This window comes from Vulpes vulpes, chromosome 4 (assembly GCF_048418805.1).
Source record: "Vulpes vulpes isolate BD-2025 chromosome 4, VulVul3, whole genome shotgun sequence".
Taxonomy (NCBI): Eukaryota; Metazoa; Chordata; class Mammalia; order Carnivora; family Canidae; genus Vulpes; species Vulpes vulpes.
Window position 1 is genome coordinate 104338603 of NC_132783.1, and position 20330 is coordinate 104358932.

Here is a 20330-nt window from a genome sequence, read left to right on the forward strand (position 1 = left end):
ACACAATAAATATACAGAAAAAATCAAATAAAATAGAAGAAAAAATAATTAAACTGGCAGGACCCATACAATAAATGGGAGTGGAGAGAAAAGAAAACCACAACCTTTATAGATAAAGAAAAAAAAGTGGATGAAACATAACAAAGAACAGACACTGGAAAATATAATAAGGGATTTAGTGGATGGGAACTATGGGGGGAAAATCAGAATGAATGGGGAAAAAAGGGAAATTACAAGGTAAAATATTTATAGACAAAAAATAATTATAGATATAAGGCAAAATAGACATATAGTACTATTAATTGGTTCTGTCATAGAAGTAGACCAAATATTTGAATAGAAAATTTACATGGAGATATTATTTAAGGACATATTATAAAAAGAAATATGATCTAAGGAATTATTTATCCAATCATGCTGTTCCCTATGTAAAGAGTAAACAAATATTTTTTGAATATGGAAGACTTCAATGGACATATTTTCTTTGAGCCCTTATTTAGAAAAACAAAGAAGACCACATGACTTTAGCCAAATAAGAGATTTTGAGGGGGGAAATCAGAGCAAATATTCTTAGGCTACAGAGTTAAAAGTAAAATAGATTTATGGATTCTAGTGAGAGAGATCAGAATGCCCTGACAAGGCAGAACTATATGACTGACAAAATCAGTAAGTAAGGTTAAGAAAACAGAAAATGTCAACAACAACAAAAAAGATTAAGACAAGAGGAACTGATATGTTTATTGATATAAGCAATAATAAACTGTTTTGATTCAGAAATATTGTATTTTCAGGAGAATATGATATATACATATGTGAATTCATATACATGTGAATATATATATTCAAATACATACACAAATATATACACAGAAACCTCAGAGTCTAAATCACCAATTATAAGTAAAAATATGAAATTTTCACATTGGATCGAAAAGCAAAACCCAACTCTATACTATGTATAACAGGCATACCTAAACTGGGCAGCCTGGGTGGCTCAGGGGTTTATCACCGCTTTCAGCCCAGGGTGTGATCCTGGAGACCCATGATCGAGTCCCACGTCGGGCTCCCTGCATGGAGACTGCTGCTTCTCCCTCTGCCTGTGTTTCTGCCTGTCTCTCTCTGTGTGTCTTTCATGAATAAATAAATAAAGTAAAATAAAAATATTAAAAATAACAGACATACCTAAACAAAGTTCTTCAGGGAGTGTGAAAATGTATGGATATGAAAAATTCTATCAGGAAAAGAAAATATGAATGCATGGATCATGATCTTAATATCAGTACAATGTATACAAATAAATGAAATATTGTCATGTAAAACAAATGAGACTGCTTTATAATGATAAAGTGTGTCAATTATCCTGATTCTAAATTCATAAATTATAAATATAGAAAATATAAGGAGAAGTAGAAATATACTAATTGTGGGAAAAAATTATAACCCAGAGTCTACTAATGAATCCCTGCTATAGTGATCATAGAATACGCAATTAAAAATGACTGCATATTTCAGAAGAAAGCTTCAGTCCACACTGAAACATAGAAAAAAGTGTAGAAAAATGTCATTTTTAATGTAATAAGCTAGAATTTAAGAACCAAAATAGAAACAAAACAGATAAGATCACTCTCCGTATATAAACAAAACAAAACCTCCTTTCTAAAACATCCTTGAATCAAAAAGAAAATGGCAATATTTTAGAACTTCTATAAAACAATGATTATGTAAACAGTATCTAAAGTATCATAAGAAAAATTAATTATTTTATATAATTACAGAAATTTAAGAAGGGCATAAATTAATTATATAACAGACTCAAACTTTATTAAAAGAAAAATAGCAATATAAATCAAAAGAAATAATAAGCTAAAAGCAAAAAATAGAAGAGGAAAAAATAAAGAAATTCAAAATCTTTCTCAGTAATGGAAGATAGAAATAACTAAGGTTATAAAAAATAATATGAAGTTATTAACAAAACTACATTTCATTTATTTAGTTTTAATAATGATCCCAAAGGAAAATAAACCTTTAGATTTTTATTTATTTGTTCATGAGAGACACACAGAGGCAGAGACTTAGAGGAAGAAGTAGGCTCCCCATGGGGAGCCTGATATGGAACTCGATCTCAGGACCCAGGGATCACGATCTGAGCCAAAGGCAGACACAAACACTGAGCCACCCAGGTGCCCTAAAAATATTTTTTAAAAAATAATAGACTATCATATAAAAACTAGAAAAGGATAAAATGTAAAAGGAGAAACAACAAATAAATTAATAGATGATGAGGCAGATGTAACCCCCATAGAGAGCATGTTAAAAGAATTATAAGAAACTTCTCTGCTCAACTTTTAGGAAGAAAGTCTGTAATTTCTATGAACTATAAGTTACCAGAATAGATCTCAGAGAAGAAAGAAAAAAACGTAAAACATATTTTTCCATTGATGAAAGGAGATACTTGTCAAAGAACTAGCTCCTTAAGAAAGTACCAGTCACACCAGTTCCCTAAGGGAATTCTACTCAATAGTTAAGCAACAGGTAATTTCAAACTTTTAGAACATTTTTTAGAAAATAAAAAAAGAGACAACTTTCAAATTCATTCTGCTGAGTATAATGCTACAAAGGATTAAATATATAAATATGTCAATGTCTATATATACTAAAAAGCCTTTTATAATATTCAATATATTAATTTGCCAATTTATATTTTTATATTAATATGGCAATGTCTATATATACTAAAAAGCCTTTTATAATATTCAAAAATACTTCTTAAAAAAGTATTCAGTAAAATAACATTCATCTATATTTTCACAATGTGAAAAATCATCTAAATTAGACCAAAGCCAGAGCCATCTTTATTTAGTGAGGAACTCAAAGCAATTAAGAGATACTTCAAAACACACTATCACCGTTACTTTATCCTAGAGATGCTAAATAAGATAATTATACAACATTTTTAAAAAAACAGAAAGAGAAAGAATGGGGGTAAAATTCCATATTTAAAGATAACATGGGCAGCCCCAGTGGCTCAGTAGCTTAGCACCACCTTCAGCCCAGGACGTGATCCTGGAGACCTGGGATGGAGTCCCACGTCACGCTCCTCTGCCTGTGTCTCTGCCTCTCTCTCTCTCTCTCTCTCTCTCTCTGTGTCTCTCATGAATAAATGAATAAAATATTTAAAAATAAAAGAAATATAATTATATATCTAAAAATTCTCAAAAGTAACTGAAAAACTGCTATAAATAAATAAATGTCATATTATTAAAAAAACACAGGCATATTTTACTTAAATAAATGACAAGATAGGAAATATAAAATAATACAAAAAACCACAAGATAAAATATATATAAATAAAGAAGAAATAATTTACAATAATAACCAAAGACAAGTACACAGGAATAAATGGAAGGAAATATTCAAGGCCTATTTGAAGTCAATTTTAAACCCTATAGAAGGTTACAGAGAAGACTAGGATACACTATGTTAGGTAGTAGAACAAATCAACTTGTTAATTCTCCACATATTGTTGTATTAATTTAACTTGATCTCAATGAAATATTAAAAATGTTTTTTAAACTAAAGATGATTTTAACTAGGTATGGACAAGTGAATTAATAACTGTAGCCAGAAAAATTTTAAAGTTGTAAAGTTAAAGAAGTACAATGACAGAAAACACACTATATTATAAATCATCAATACTTAAAGTAGCATATTACTGAATCATTAAAAGATAAATTAAGGATAAAAGAGAATCCAGAATTAAGAAAAAGAATGTTCTAGAAATTAGTTCAGGATAAAGAAATGACTCAATAAATGAGTAAATATATATTATCAGTTAATTGTATTGCCACAATAATGTAATATATACATTATATATATATATATATATATATATATATATATATATATATATATATATAATGAAGCTTAATTTTAGGGTAAATGACAGACAGGAAAATACTTTGCAACCCATAGCACAAAGAGAGCATACCTTTCAATGTATAAGTAGTATCCAGAAAATTGGTGAGGTAGCCATTAAAAACAATACAAAATATTGAAAGAAATGTGATCACACACAGAAAAGAATGTAAAAACAGTTTAGACACATGCAAAGATAATAAATCTTAATAATATTAACAGAACAAAAAATTACTACTATACTGAATTACTACTACTTTTTGCCTATTAATTCATAACTAGTTGAGCATAAATTCGGTAACAAATTTTGTTGGAAAGGCTATGGGGGAAACCGGTCTTCATACATAGATGGCAGGAATGGAAATTAATACATCTCTGTGTAAGACAATTTAGCAATGGATATCAATATAGTAAAGATATTAACTTTTGGCCTGGCAATTTCATCATTATGAATATATCTTGCAGGTATGCATGTGTCACATGGTCTGTGTAATAGATCTTCATTGCAGTAGTTTTTTAATAGCAAGAGATGAAAAACAAATGTCTGTTGATGGAAGATTGTTTTTATATATGCAAATGATATATCCATTAAGGGATTAATATCCAAAATACAGAAAGAATCTATACAACTCAACACCAAAAGACAAATAATCTGATTTAAAAATGGGCAAAGGACCTGGATCGACATTTTCCCAAACAAGACATATAGATGGACAGCAGACATGAAAAGATGCTCAACATCACTCATCATCAGGGAAATGCAAATCAAAACCATAATAAGGGGTGCTTTGATGGCTCAGTTGGTTAAGCACATGCCTTCAGCTCAGGTCATGATCCCGGGGTTCTGAAATCAGTTCCTGTATTGGGATGCCTGATCAGTGAGGAGTCTGCTTCTCCTTATACCCCTCCTCTCTGACCTCTCTCTCTCTCTCATACTCTCTTTCTCAAATAAATAAATAAAATATTTAAAAAACAATGAGATTACCTCACACCTGTAAGAATGGCTAAAATAAAAAATGCAAGAAACAACAAATGTTGGAGAGGATGTGGAGAAAAAGGAATCCACATGCAACTTTTGGTGGGAATGCAAACTGGTGTAATCACTGTGGAAAAGAGTACAGAGATTCCTCAAAAAATTAAAAATAGAATTACTATATAATCCAGTATTTCAATTACTGGGTATTTACAAAAAAAAATTAACTAACATTAATTTGTAATTGTGAGGTTTCCGGGTTTCCTTTTCTTTTTCAAGATTGCTTTGGCTATAAAGATGTAGGATAGATAAAAAAATGTAGATATAGATATAAATATGATATATATATAGCTCATGAATAATATGAAATATAAGTCAGCCATCAAAAAATTAAATCTTGCCATTTGCAATATGTGGATGGAGCTAGAATGTATTATGCTAAGTGAAACAACTCAGAGAAAGACAAATACCATATGATTTCACTCATATGTGGAATTTAAGAAACAAAATAGGTGAACACAGGGGATAGAAAGAAAAATAAAACAAAGGGAGAAACAAGCTATAAGAGACTCTTAAGAGTAGAGAACAAACAGAGCTGTTGGAGGGAGGGAGATGGGCTAAATGGGTGATGGCACCTGTTTTATTGATCACTGGGTATTGTACATAAGTGATAAATCACTAAATTCTACTCCTAAAACCAAGATTACAATATATGTTGACTAATTACAAAGTAAATAAAAAACTAATACAAAACATAAATTAAAAAAAGGAAAAAAAATCCACTAATTTGGAAAAATATATGCAGCCCTATGTTTACTGTAGCACTATTTATAGTAGCCAAGACATGGAAGCAACCCAACTATTCATGGGTAGATGAATACATAAAGAAGATGTGGTATATATACAATGAAATATTACTCAGCCATTAAAAGACAATGAGATCTTGCCATTTTCACCCACATGGCTAGATACAGAAGGTATAATGCTAAGTGAATAAATCAGACAGAGAAAGACAAATGCCATATGATTTCACTCATATTTTGAATTTAAGAAACAAGACAAATTAACAAATGCAGAAAAAAAAGTGATAATAAAAATAGACTCTTAAATACAGAGAACAAACAGGTGGTTGCCAGAGGGGAGGTGGATCTAGGGATGGCTGAAATAGATTAAGAGTACACTTATCTTGATGAGCACTGAGTAATATATAGAACTGTTGAATCATAATACTGAATATCTGAAACTAATATAATACTGTACATTAGTTATAATTCAACAAAACAGGAATATATGTTTATCTGTAATATATATCTGTATATATAAAATAAATTAAAAAGATAAGGTAAAGAAATATACATATGATTTCCTATCTTTTGACTAGAAAAGAAGGTTAAATGAAGAGTCTATATATTTTTGTGTGTAGCATAAAGGTGCTCTGGAAGGATATAAAATAAAGAAGAGTGGCTCTTACTGGATATATAGGACACGAGAATGGGAAGAAAACATTTCCATTTTTTTCTTTATATAACATTTTATAATTATTTTGTTTTTAAAAATATTATGAATATAATTTTACCCAAGCATCAGATGAAGACAAATAAGGAAAAACCTCAAATGCTCATTTACCCCACCACTCATCTGGTGCTCACATTCCCCATAGAGCCCACTCTTCCTAATCAAAGAATTTGATGATGCCTTTGACACCTTGAATGAAGTCAAGACAATAGTAAAAAATAGAACCAAATACTAATATGAAGAATTACCAGCCAATTGAGATTTGGCTATTTCAGGTGTAGATAAATATGACTTAGTAATTGATAGAGCATAATGCAATTAAAAATACTCGATATTTTCTCTTCTTTGGGAAAATTAATGTTTTTAACTTTCTTGAGTTCAAGAAGAAAACATCTCTACCCTGGAAAGACAAACAAATTGAAATCCCAGTCTGAATTTCATTTTGAAGTTATGTTAGCTTGTTCAGCTTGACAATAAGAGAACTGTTTTCTTCTTTGTCATCATCAATCTTGTCTGTGATACATTGTATTTTAAGAACATGAAGGCAAGCTACACAGGACAGAACTGTAATGTAAGTCAACCTGCCATTCAATGCACTAATCCTCTAAACATCTCAACTGTCAAGCGACAGATACCTGGGCGCTCCTTGAAGCAAATAAAGAAAATCACTGGGCAACAAATGAAAAATATTCAAAGGAAAAGTAAATGCACATGCTTGGATACAGTTTTCCATCCCAAATGTGGAAATGAATGATACAGTGGTATTTTGACCTTTCATAGTATCAGTGTATAATATAAATATTATATTCCAGTTACTCTATTAAGCACTTTATTTATATCATTTAAATTTCACAGTAACTATATGGAGTGAGCATTATTATTCCCATTTTGCAATTGAGAAAACAGAAACTAAAGATGGTCAGGAACCTTTCTAAGGTCAAAGGGATCAGAGCTGAGATTCAAATCCAGGTTGTTTGATTTCAAATATTATGATTTTAATTAAACTATCAGCTTATCAAAATCTACATCTTGAATAGCAATATTTGATTTGGCTGGTGACTCTTTAAATCACTGTTTGGTTCTCTGTTTACTATCGTTTTCCCTTTAGTCAAGGTGTTACAAGTGATCCTAATTACTTTGCTCTTCTATGCATGGAATCACATAAACATTGCTTTTATACTTACCTTCTAATTCAAAATAAACTATTTTAAGCAACTGAGTATATTATTGGATTGGAAGGGGTTCAACAGAAACATTTTATACATGTGGATATAAAATTTCAATTAAAATCGCTTGTCATATTTTACAGTTACAGGTTATCTGAATTAATTTAAAATTTGGAAAGACAAAGAGTCAAATGACATTACATTATTGCTGGTTATCTTTTCCTTTGATACACAGATCATATTTTATCAACGGTTCAGGAAAACACAAATTATTTCAGGGGTAAGAAATAACCCAAATTGCTGCATGGGATATTCCATTATTAGTGCCAAAATATTACAGATCATCATTCTGGATACATTTTCATCTGAATACCCTTGTTTTTAGAAGTTTGTATTGTTTATAAGTCCCTTTCTCTACATGAAAATGATATATATCTTAAAAAATATTGGAAATAAGAGAAAATTCTTAGTCTGTACCTTGTTAGAATGCATAAAGATATTTTCCTGTACCTTACTTCCAATGTTTAAAAAATTATGAATCTGAAAGGAATACAGCTAACTGGGTCACAGTCATGGATAACTATCAAATAAGAATTCTTTCAGTGGATTTTTAGGGGAAAAAATGCTTATATATCTTTTTCCTCCTAAAACAAATTATGTCTTGATTCTGGATCAGATACAGTCCTGAACTGTGGGCAATTAACTTTGCATTCTATGGTCTGTATAAGCAAACAAAAAGAAGGTAAATAGCTTTTAAAACTATGCATAAAATCCAGACATATTTTCATGCCCTTCAGGGCCCTACATTATCTCACTCCCTTCTGCTTTACCTTGATCTTGAAACCTTCTTTACATTTTCATTCTAGCTATACTGGAATGACCATATGGAGCATATGGATCTCTATATTATCAATTCAACCTCATCTCAAGGCCTGACCACATATTTGCTACATGTGGGTCTTGGAACATTAACCTCCAATTATCCCTATGGTTGTTTCCTGTTCTCTTTAATCAGACCTCCCCTTCACCAGAGATACCATCCTGATCACCCAAACAACTTAAAAACCATCAACAATTGCCTCCAATCACTCTCTACTATATCAGTTTATTTTACTTTCTTTTTATTACATATCCATGAAGTTATATTGTTTATATACTTGTTTAATATTTTTATTTTCACTACAAATGTAAATTCTTTATTTCACTTCACTGTAGCCTCAGCATCCAAATACATGGTGACACATAATGGATGTAAATAGGTATGTGTTCTATCAGGAATTTTTAAAGACTTATTTATTTGGAAGAGTGAGAGAGAGAGAGAGAGCATGAGCAGGGCAAGGGGAAGGAGCAGAGGGAAAGGAAGAACAAGACTCCCCACCGAGCAGGGAGCTGAAGCGGAGCTTGATCCTGGCACTCTGGGATCATGACCTGAGCCAAAGGCAGGCACTTAACTGACTGAGCCACCCAGGCGCCCCAGAATTTTTTTTTTTTCAAATTTTGCTAGTGAGAGTTTGGACTACTGAAAAGCAAACTGAGAAAAGAAAACTAAAGTGTTCTATCTGATATATTACATAAAAATTATTATAGACGTAAATATATAAGGTCAAAGGAAAGAAATACTTTTGATATGTCTATTCCTATCATTACTTTCCTGTCCTCCTATTATTGGTGTCCTTTAAATCATGTAGCAGAGTGGGCACTATCTACAGAACTTCCATGTCCCTACTAGTTCTGTGTTTAGCTAGCTGTGTAACCGTGGGCCATAACACACTTACCAGTTTTATTTTCTTTATTTATAAATGAGCCTGAAATTCCTCTTTAGCTCTACATGCTATTTTATGAGAATGAGATTTTACAAAGGAAAAATTACCTTATAATATTTAAATATCTGGGTGAATGCATACATTTATATATACCGTTTTACAGGCGAAAGTAGGTTGGCATATTTGGGATAAAAAGCTAAGACTGGGACATATATTTAAGTTGAATTCCTATTAAAGAAATCTTGCAACATCAAAGCTTGTGTAGTCTATTTTTTGTACATGCATTTGAAACCCCTAGAGCAATAGACATGTTTTTAATGACTCAAAAAGTAGAAACTGCCAATTTATTTTTCTTCAAATAATTAAATCTTTAATTAATTTCACATATAGTTAGTAATAAGCATCATTCTAGTTTTGAACTTTCAAGTATTCCTCAGTTTGGTTTTAGCATGCTTCTGTGCTTACTGGAGCTACTTAAGTCTCACGATCAGTTTGAGAATAGCTCTTAAACTTTCACTTCTTAAAAAAAAATAGAACACATTCCAAATGATGTGGGGAACTGTTGAGTCAAGAGATACAAATTATATGAAACCATAAAGTGGCATAATTGAGCAAAGCAATTTTGGTGAGAAACTAAAAAGGAGGGGGAAATCATGTAAATGTGATTATTTCTAATTAGAAACAATGAGTAACCAAATCAAATTATACAATGAGGATTTGATTTAGATCCCCAGAGGAAAGCAACACATGCATTTGCATTCATCTCTAGCATTTCTTTTTCTCTTATTCCTTTTCAATGCTTTCTAAGGCCCTTAATTGTAAATAAGACTGTTGTTAGTACAGATCGTTAGAATAGTTCTGTGTATGTAGGTAGGTATTCTTAATGAGTGAAGTACTTCCTTTGGGATGAGAATGTTTTGGAACTACATAGAGGTCGTGGTTGCACAACACTGTAAATGTACTAAATGTCACAGAAGTGTCCATTTACAATGGTTAATTTTGTGTTACTTAAATTTCACCTCAACAAAATTTTTTTTTCAAAAAAAGGGAAAAAATGGTTGCTCTTATTTCAGTTGGTTGTTAGTGTCTACAACTGAAATTGAGTTAGAGGTGACTGTATCCAACGAACTTCTCTACGGGATGACAAGTGTATTATGTTAAAAAAAAACAGCAACAACAACAAAAAAACCCTCAATTATGGTTATTTTAAAATTATCATACATCTAAATTACATGTGACTCTTTAGTGTTTTCAAATGTGAATTAACAAATGCCCCCATTCATTTTTTTCTTTTTCATGCTTCTCTTTTTTTTTTTTTTTTTAAGTATTTACTGCTATTCTTTGAGCACAGTATGACCTCTCTCTCATCTCTGGGGTCTCCATACTTAACTAATTCTTCAAATCAAATACTCTTACTCCCAGGGAAGCCTTGCTAAATCACTGTAATCACTTTAATTTTTTTTTGCTCTAATTTTCTTTATAAAGTTATTATTCCGTGCCATTATATTGCACGTTTGTTTACCACTTTGCTTATTGTTTGATTTACCTACCATAATATGAGCTCCATGATAGTAGACACATTGTCTGTTTTTTCTTTGCTAAATCTTCAGTGCTTGGAACAGAACCTTGCTCTTAAGATAAGCACAGTGAATGCACATTTGAATGTATATGGGGGATGGACCTTTTATGTTTGGTTCTTAGAGCCTCTTAAGTAATTGAACATTGTATACAAAGAACTCTGAGGCATAGCCCATGCCTTCATAACACAAGGGGCTATAATCATAAACTTATTTCCAATCTCAGAAGACTCTGATGAATGCCATTATAGCATAGCTTCAGAGTGAATGGACCTGTAAGGCTACTAGAGCAACATGGATTGGAGGCAACTGTGAAGACAGCTTTTTGAATTGGCTCATAAACAGTGTGCAAATAGAGGCAAAGGTTGGGAGAAGGGCATAGTGATTAAATGATCTTTAAGTGACCCTCAAGTACCAACATTGTAATTGTAAAAATTTCATTACATTAACTTGTTCATTGGTTAAATGACTGTCAGCATGATACTGAAGTTGTAATTTACTAGGTATATGGTAGAATAACATCAGAGTAGCACTTCTTAGTGATGAATACTATTCTAAACCTCTTAGTTGAATAAATGTTTCTTGATCAAATAAGCTTAATTTTTTTAAACTTATCAACCCTTTGGAAAGTCAAAATATTATATAGCTCATAAAGCTTTTGAGATGTCTTACAGTAAGGAGATATTATTAATGCTTCAATGAACCAGTTTATATCCTCAGCACACTTTTTTTCATCTTCCCAAACAATATATTCTTGACCTCAGTTTAGAAAGCACTGCTCTAAAGAGTATTCTTGAGGGCCAGGGACTATTTCTCATGTGTTGCTTTATGATTCACACCTAGCCCAGTGTAGGGGATGAATATAAGAAGGTTGAGTGGTTAAATTTTGAAAGAGTTAATAAACTGCATTCTGTTTTCCTAGAACCAAGGACATATATAAAACATTTTGGAAGCTAAGAAAAAAATATAAATATATATGAATATGAGTATAAATAACAATAATATTATTTCACATTTATTATTATAAATATTTCTTAGCTGTAGATTTGCATCAGGAGACTTTGTCGGGCCATTTTTCTAATCCTTGTAGCTAGCTTGTCTGGGCTGACAGGAAAACATTTCTATCCCAAGTAGGAGACAAAGTCTTCAATTGGAGAAGAAAACAAAATTTTTTTTTAATTTTTTTTAATTTTTTTTTTAAATTTATGATAGTCACAGAAAGAGAGAGAGAGGCAGAGACACAGGCAGAGGGAGAAGCAGGCTCCATGCACCGGGAGCCCGACGTGGGATTCCATCCTGGGTCTCCAGGATCGTGCCCTGGGCCAAAGGCAGGCGCCAAACCGCCGCGCCACCCAGGGATCCCCGAAAACAAATTTTTAATACAAACACTTTCATAAAATTATTTAATGATAGCACAGTTTGTCTGAATTTGATTGATAAGATCCATGCTCTAGAATGTCTACTGATTTATATATTTAGTGCTAAAAGAGGGATATAGTGTTTATGACTCTGTATAATATTCAGGCCCACATGTTACAAAAAATTGTTCCCTACTGGGTTAAATTTCAACCATAAGGCCAGGAAAATTATATTATGATTAGCTATATCTTCCAGTTTTTTACACGTTAAAAAAAAAAAAAGTAAGTGGATGAACTCATGACCAGTTCCATATTAATTATATAAACTCAGCAGACTGTATTATTTTAATATGCTTTAAAAGGGCTTGCCAGATAAGCAATAGGTAGTCTTTAATCTCAACCAAATGACAAAGTTTATAATAGTTATAATAATAACAATGAAAGTAGTTTCTACTTATTAAGCATCTACTATATGCCAGTAACCAACTTACTTATGTATGTTACTAATTACTTAATTTAATACAAAAAAAAATGCTATATCTTTGTAGAAACAAGGTAATTAACTTGTGCCAAAATGAGTTATCTTATGTAAGGAGAGTGCAGAATGTGACTCTTAAAACCTATAATCTGACTTTTCTTGAAACCACCTTACCTGCCAAACTGTTATCAGTTGTTTTCTCAACAATCTACCTGAAAACCTTCCATTTTGACAGACAATGGAATTTAGACTTTGAAACCCAGAAAGATTGGCACATGCACTGGATCTCTGTCACTCATTGGTCATTTTAGTTTTCTGACCTACAGAAAGACATAAGAAATTTTTGTGTGTCTGAAAAGCAATTAGCAAATGGTTCCTTTTTCTTTTCCTTATGTTTTCCTCCTTTGGAATTCAACCATAGACACCAACTTTTTTTTTCACTTACTCGAGTCAAAAATCTGAGTTACATGTGGCTTTCCTCTTTCTCTCACCTGTCATGAGATTTATCAACAAATTCTGTTGTTGCGACCTTCAGAACATATACACAATTTGAACACTTTCCTATAAATGCCACTGTTTCTATCCTGGTTTAATCTGCTATCATCAGTTCCTTGGTTATTATCATAGCCCTCTAAATGTTCACCCTTTCCCCATGTTGCTTCCACTTGAGTCCACTCAACATACCAGCTTGAATGTAACTTAAATATTATAGGGTTCTATAAGCTATTGTAAACACTTTAGTTTTTATTCTGTGTTAGATGGAATGCCCTTGGATGGGTTTGAAGGGAGATAGGCCATCGAGAAGCCTCTTTTCTATGCTTTGAACATTGCACATAACCTCCAGTTGAAGGCCTCATCACAGCATTCCCCCTACTCTTGGAACACTCTTCCTCTGAGTGGGCAGGGCTCCTCGTTCAGCTCCTTAGGCATTTACTGAAACATCTCTTTCTTAGCATGCCCCTCTCCGCCCCCCTGGCCACCATATATAAGATTACACTCTCCCTTTGTCGCTTCAGGCAACTGGTATCCTTTCTCCTTTTTCTCCATAGCACTCACTGCTGTCTATAACACTATATACCGTACTTAGTTATTTTCTTTACTTTTTATCTGTCCCCACCAGAAGGTAAACATTATGAAAGCAGGGATATTTGTCTGTTTTGTTCACTGCTGTTTCCATACCCATATCAATTAGAAGAGAGCCTAAGATATAGTTAAGCCTCTTGTTAAATGGATAAACTGACCTAATACAAAATACTAGTCATAAACTTATTTAGATCAGAATTCATCAAAAACCTACATTTTCTTCTTCTTCTTTAAAAAAAGGAATAAAATACACAGCCTTAAGAGTGCTTCATTTATCTTATACAGGTAGGGGATTATTATATACTTGCCAGATGCCAAATTCCAGGTGCCACACTATTAATCATCCAGCAGCTTACAAACCCCATGGCTCTTAGTCTATGCTCCCATGTACCAGAGAACTGAAGAAGAGAAAATATTAATAAACCTCACAAAGTTGAACTGTATGGCATTAATTGAATAGTTTTAATTTAGAGTAATAAATTATTAGAAATAACTGCCAGAATTTGCAAGCTACAAAGCACATAGGAATGACAGGACTTTGAACTAGAAAATGTTTAAATTTCCCTTAGAAGAGTTTGAATAGAATTTAGTTGGCACTGTAGAAATTAATTTGTAAAACACAAAGCACACACAAAAACCCTCTTACATATATGCAAGCAGTTGTGTCCTCCATGTATACATCGTCACAGGTTTCTTCTTTGCACATCCATTTGATAAAGATTATAATTATATATCATAAATAAAAAATGAAATATATTAATTCATAAGAATTTCATATAGCAAATATTTAAATTAAAAAAACCCAATGCAAATGAGCCACCTGTAAACAGTCTTTTTAATTTGTAGTATCTATTGAAACGAGGGCCCAATTTTATGGGTAAATACAAGACCTAAGTTATCCAAAAGAATGACACTTTAGAGAAATTTCTTTTTAGCTGCAATGCAAAAAGGACAGAGGCAATAGGTTGAGACTATAGCTAGAAGGAATTTAAGCTAGACCCGAAACATAGCTTGCTAGATAAGGGTCATGGGTCATGAAAGAGAGTGCTGAAATACTACAGAAGATTTTCTTCTGATGACTATAGATCATCTAAGTCATCAAGTCTAAGAGTCTAAGAGTCTAAGTTAGATCTCTCAAGCTTTATATTTTTACTATGGGTATCATTGCTAAAAATTTAAGAATAGTCTAGATCATGAAGAAAATTATGTAAATTACTTATAAACTCAAAGCAGTGTGATCTAATGGTTATAAAAAGTGAGAGATCCATAAGACCAGATTTCTAGTCACAGTACTCAGGCCAAGTTGCTTCCCAACCTTTCCAAAGTCATAGAATGATAATCACAGTAAAGAAGTTTTGAAACGTTCCTTCAAAATGGCAGACAAATGTGAAATCATTCCTAACTCTCACAAGTTCTCTAAGCATAGAAATGTCAAACAAAATATTAAAAAACAAAATAGATTGCCCAGCTTGAAAGCAATCATTGGAATTATCCAGAATCTAAGAACAAATTAGAAAGTCACAGATTATAGCTGTCATAACTATTTGAAGCTCTGCAGCTCTAGTCCCAAAGAAAAAACTCCTACTAAGGTTACTCATATTGGACTTTTGAAATACATATTAATCGTCTTTATATTCAGTTTAAAATGACTTTGTACTAGTATCCATCTCTTGGAAAATTGCCTTTTATAGTCACACTGAACCATTTTTTATACAAAGGAAGCCCTGGAAAATATAAAACCAGTTGTATTGTCCAACCCAATTGCTACACTTCATTTATTTATTTTTAAAATTCTCTAACAAACATGTGCCATTCATTTTCACCGTTCCTCCTGAGAGATGGTCTGACCCTGGTGTCTCTCTTTGTTTGATGCCGTTTGTTAATGTTTTTTTTAAGTCTGTGGCCCCAGCTGTAAGGCAGGTTTCCATGTGGGGTATGAACACTTCAGAGTGATGGAGGGCCAGACTAACACTCTTCATGCTCCAGAAGCCACATTTCAGTTAATGTAAGGAAAAACTGTGTTTGGTTTTTAGCTATGCTGATTTGTTAATTCTTCCTAACTGAGTTTTTAATTCAAAGTTTTTTTTCACATGATATTATTTATAATGTATCTGATAGAAAGCAATATTTCAAAGGTTAAAAAAAACACACCCACACTCACACATACATGTAATGACTGATGACTGAAAGATCTATCCTTGAATTCTTCCTCCGCTCAGCGACCCTGATAAGTTATTCAACTTTTTAAAAATCTTATCTGTTTTATCATTTGTATTTTTTAATTCAATTTTCCAACATATAACACCCAGTGCTCATCCCTTCTCAGTGCCAGTCACCTAGTTACCCCATTTCCCTGCCCACTTCTCCTTCCGCAACCATTTGTTTCCCAGAGTTGGGAGTTTCTCATGGTTTGTCTTCTCTCTAATTTTTCCCACTCGGTTCTTCTTCTTTCCCTTATAACCCCTTTGACTATTTCTTATATTCCACATATGAGTAAAACCATATTATGACTGTCCTCCGATTGACATATTTCACTGAGCATAATACCCTCCAGTTCCACCCACATTGAAGCAAATGGTGGGTATTCGTCCTTTGTGATGGCTGAGTAATATTCCATTGTATATATAGATCACATCTTCTTTATCCATTCATCTGTTGAAGAACATGGTGTTTCCTTCCACGGTTTAGCTATTATGGACATTGTTGCTATGAACATTGGGATATGTCTCAGCATTTCACTACATCTGTATCTTTAGGATAAATACCTAGTATTGCAATTGCTGGGTTGTAGGGTAACTCTATTTTTAACTTCTTGAGGAACCTCCACACTGTTTTCCAGGATGGCTGTACCAGCTTGCATTCCCACCAACAGTGCAAGAAGGTTCCCCTTTCTCCACATCCTCTTCATCATTTGTTATTTCTTGTCATATTAATTTTCACCATTCTCACTGGTGTGAAGTGGTATCTCATTGTGGTTTTGACTTCTATTTCCCTGATGGCAAGTGATGTGGAGCATTTTCTCATGTACTTGTTGGCCACGTGTAGGTCTTCTTTGGAGAAATTTCTGTTCATGTCTTCTGCCCATTTCATAATTGGATTGTTTGTTTCTTGGGTGCTGAGTTTGATAAGTTCTTTATAGATTTTGGATATAAGCCCTTTATCTGATATATCACTTGCAAATATCTTCTCCCATTCCGTAGGTTGTTTTTAATTTTGTTGACTGTTTCTTTTGCTGTGCAGAAGCTTTTTATCTTGATTAAATCCCAGTAGTTCATTTTTGCTTTTGTTTCCCTTGCCTTCATAGATGTATCTTGCAAGAAATTGCTGTGGCCAAGTTCACAAAGGGTGTTGCCTGTGTTCTCCTCTAGGATTTTGATAGATTCTTGTTTCAAATCAAGACGTTCAACCATTTTGAGTTTATCTTTGTGTATGGTGAAAGAGAATGGTCTAGTTTCATTCTTCTGCAGTGGCTGTCCAATTTTCCCAGCACCACTTATTGAAGAGACTGTCCTTTTTCCAGTGGATAGTCTTTCCTGCTTGGTCGAATATTAGTTGACCATAGAGTTGGGAGCCCATTTCTGGGTTTTCTATTCTGTTCCGTTGATCTATGTGTCTCTTTTTGTGCCAGTACCATAGTGTCTTAATGATCATAGTTTTGTAGTACTGCTTGAAATCCGATATTGTGATATCCCCGGGCATTGGTTTTCTTTTTCAATATTCCTCTAGCTATTTGAGGTCTTTTCTGATTCCATACAAATCTTAAGATGATTTGTTCCAACTCTGTGAACAAAGTCCATGGTATTTTGATAGGGATTGCATTGAATGTGTAAATTGCCCTGGGTAGCATTGACATTTTCACAATATTAATTCTTCCAATCCATGAGCATGGAATATTTTTCCATCTCTTTGTGTCTTCCTGAATTTCTTTCAGAAGTGTTCTGTAGTTTTTAGGGTGTATCTTTACCTCTTTGGTTAGGTTTATTCCTAGGTATCTTGTGGTTTTGGGTGCAATTGTAAATGGGATTGACTCCTTAATTTCTCTTTCTTCAGTCTCATTGTTAATGTACAGAAATGCCACTGATTTCTGTGCATCGATTTCTGTATCCTGCCACACTGCTGAATTGCTGTATGAGTTCTAACGATCTTGGGGTGGAGTCTTTTAGGTGTTCAAATACAGTATCCTGTCTTCTGCAAAGAGGGAGAGTTTGACTTCTTCTTTGCCAATTTGTATGCCTTTTATTTCTTTTTGTTGTCTGATTGCCGAGGCCAAGACTTCTAGAACTATGTTCAATAGCAGTGGTGAGAGTGGACATCCTTGTCATGCTCTTGATCTTAGGGGAAAGGCTTTCAGTTTTTCCCCATTGAGAATGATATTTGCTGTGGGCTTTTCTAAATGGCTTTAAGATATTGAGGAATGTTCCCTCTATCCCTACACTCTGAAGTGTTTTAATCAAGAATGGATGCTGCATTTTGTCAAATGCTTTCTCTGCATCTATTGACAGGATCATATGGTTCTTGTTTTTTCTCTTGTTTATGTGATCTATCAGGTTGATTGTTTTATGAGTATTGAACCACTCTTGCATCCTGGGGATAAATCCCACTTGGTCATGGTGAATAATCTTAATGTACTGTTGGATCTTATTGGCTAGTATCTTGGTGAGAATTTTTGCATCCAAGTAATCAGGGATATTAGTCTATAATTCTCCCTTTGGGGGGAGTCCTTGTCTGGTTTTGGAATCAAGGTAATGCTGGCCTCATAAAATGAGTTTGGAAGTATTCCCTCCCTTTCTATCATTTGAAACAGCTTTAGTAGAATAGGTATAATTTCTTCTTTAAATGTTTGATAGAACGTTTAAAGTTTCCCCTGGGAAGCCATCTGGCTCTGGACTTTTGTGTCTTGGGAGGTTTTTGATGACTGCTTCAGTTTTCTCACTGGTTTTTGGCCTGTTTATATTTTCTATTTCTTCTTGTTCCAGTTTCAGTAATTTGTGATTTTCTAGAAATGCATCCATTTCGTCTAGATTACCTACTTTGTTTACATATAGCTGCTCATAATATGTTTTTAAAATCATTTGTATTTCCTTGGTATTGGTTGTGATCTCTGCTCTTTCATTTGTGATTTTATTAATATGAGTCTTTTTTCTTTTTAATAAGTTTGGCTTGGGGTTTATCTATCTTATTAATTCTTTCAAAGAAACTACTCCTGGTTTTGTTGATCTGTTCTACAGTTCTTCTGGTCTCTATTTCATTGAGTTCTGTTCAAATCTTTGTTATCTCTCTTCTTCTGCTTGATGTAGGCTTTACTTGCTGTTCTTTCTCCAATTCCTTTAGATACAGGATTAACTTGTGGATTGGAGGTTTTTTTCCCAATTTTTTGAGGGACGGTTGTATTGCAATTGTATTTCCCTCTTAGGACCACTTTTGCTGTGTCCCAAAGTTTTTGAATGTGTCCCAAAGTTTTTAGTGCTTTTCAAAGCATTAATCCTAGCAGTTAGAACATCTAGTTTGGATTGCATCTCATTTAATCTACGTTTAATTTTGGCCTGATTAGATCTCAATCTTGCAGTAACGAAGTCTCTAGAGTCCTTTATGTTTTTTTCCAGAGCCACCAGTAGCTTTATATTTGTACTTCAGAATTGAATTTCTGACATCGTATTGAAATCCAAATTATGTAACTCTGTGGCAGAGAGTATTGTTTCCAGTTCTTCATTTTCATTAGTTTCCAAGAATCTTTTTAATTCTTCTCTAATTTTCTGGTTCACCCATTTGTCTTTTAGTAGGATTTTTTTTAGCCTTCATGTGTTTGAATTTCTTCAAAATTTCTTCTTGTGGTTTAGTTCTAGTTTCAAAGCATTGTGGTCTGAAAATATGCAGGGAACAATCCCAATCTTTTGGTATTGATTGAGACCTGATTTGTGACCCAGTATGTGGTCTATTTTGGAGAAGGTTCCATGTGCACTTAAGAAGAATGTGCATTCAATTACATTCATATGGAAGTTCTGTGTATATCTGTGAAATCTATTTGGTCCAGGGCATCATTTAAGACCCTTGTTATTTGGTGATGTTCTGCTTATAAAATCTGTCATTTGCTGAAAGTGCTATGTTGAAGTCTCCTACTATTAGTGTATTTTTATCTAAGTATATCTTTACTTTGGTTATTAACTGATTAATATACTTGGTGGCTCCCACATAAGGGGCATAAATATCCATGATTATTAGGTCTTCTTGTTGCATAGACCCTTTAAGTATGATATAGTGTCCCTCTTTATCACTTACTACAGTATTTGGTATAAACTTTAATTTATCTGATATGAGGATTGCTACCCCAGCTTTCTTTTGGGGACCATTTGAATGATAAATGGTTCTCCACCCCTTCATTTTCAGGCTGGAGGTGTCCTTAGGTCTAAAATGAGTCTCTTGTAGACAGCATATGAATGGGTCTTGCTTTTTTATCGAGTCCAATACCCTGTGTCTTCTGATTGGACCATTTAGCCCATTCAC

The 20330-nt window shown here is 33.2% G+C and overlaps 1 protein-coding gene across 1 annotated transcript in view; it reads right to left on the minus strand.

Annotated features, from left to right (window-relative positions):
• The window catches only part of TENM2 (teneurin transmembrane protein 2), a 3534961-nt gene that overhangs the window by 2089078 nt on the left and 1425553 nt on the right, over positions 1 to 20330 (minus strand). The gene's annotated exons all lie outside the window — the stretch shown is intronic.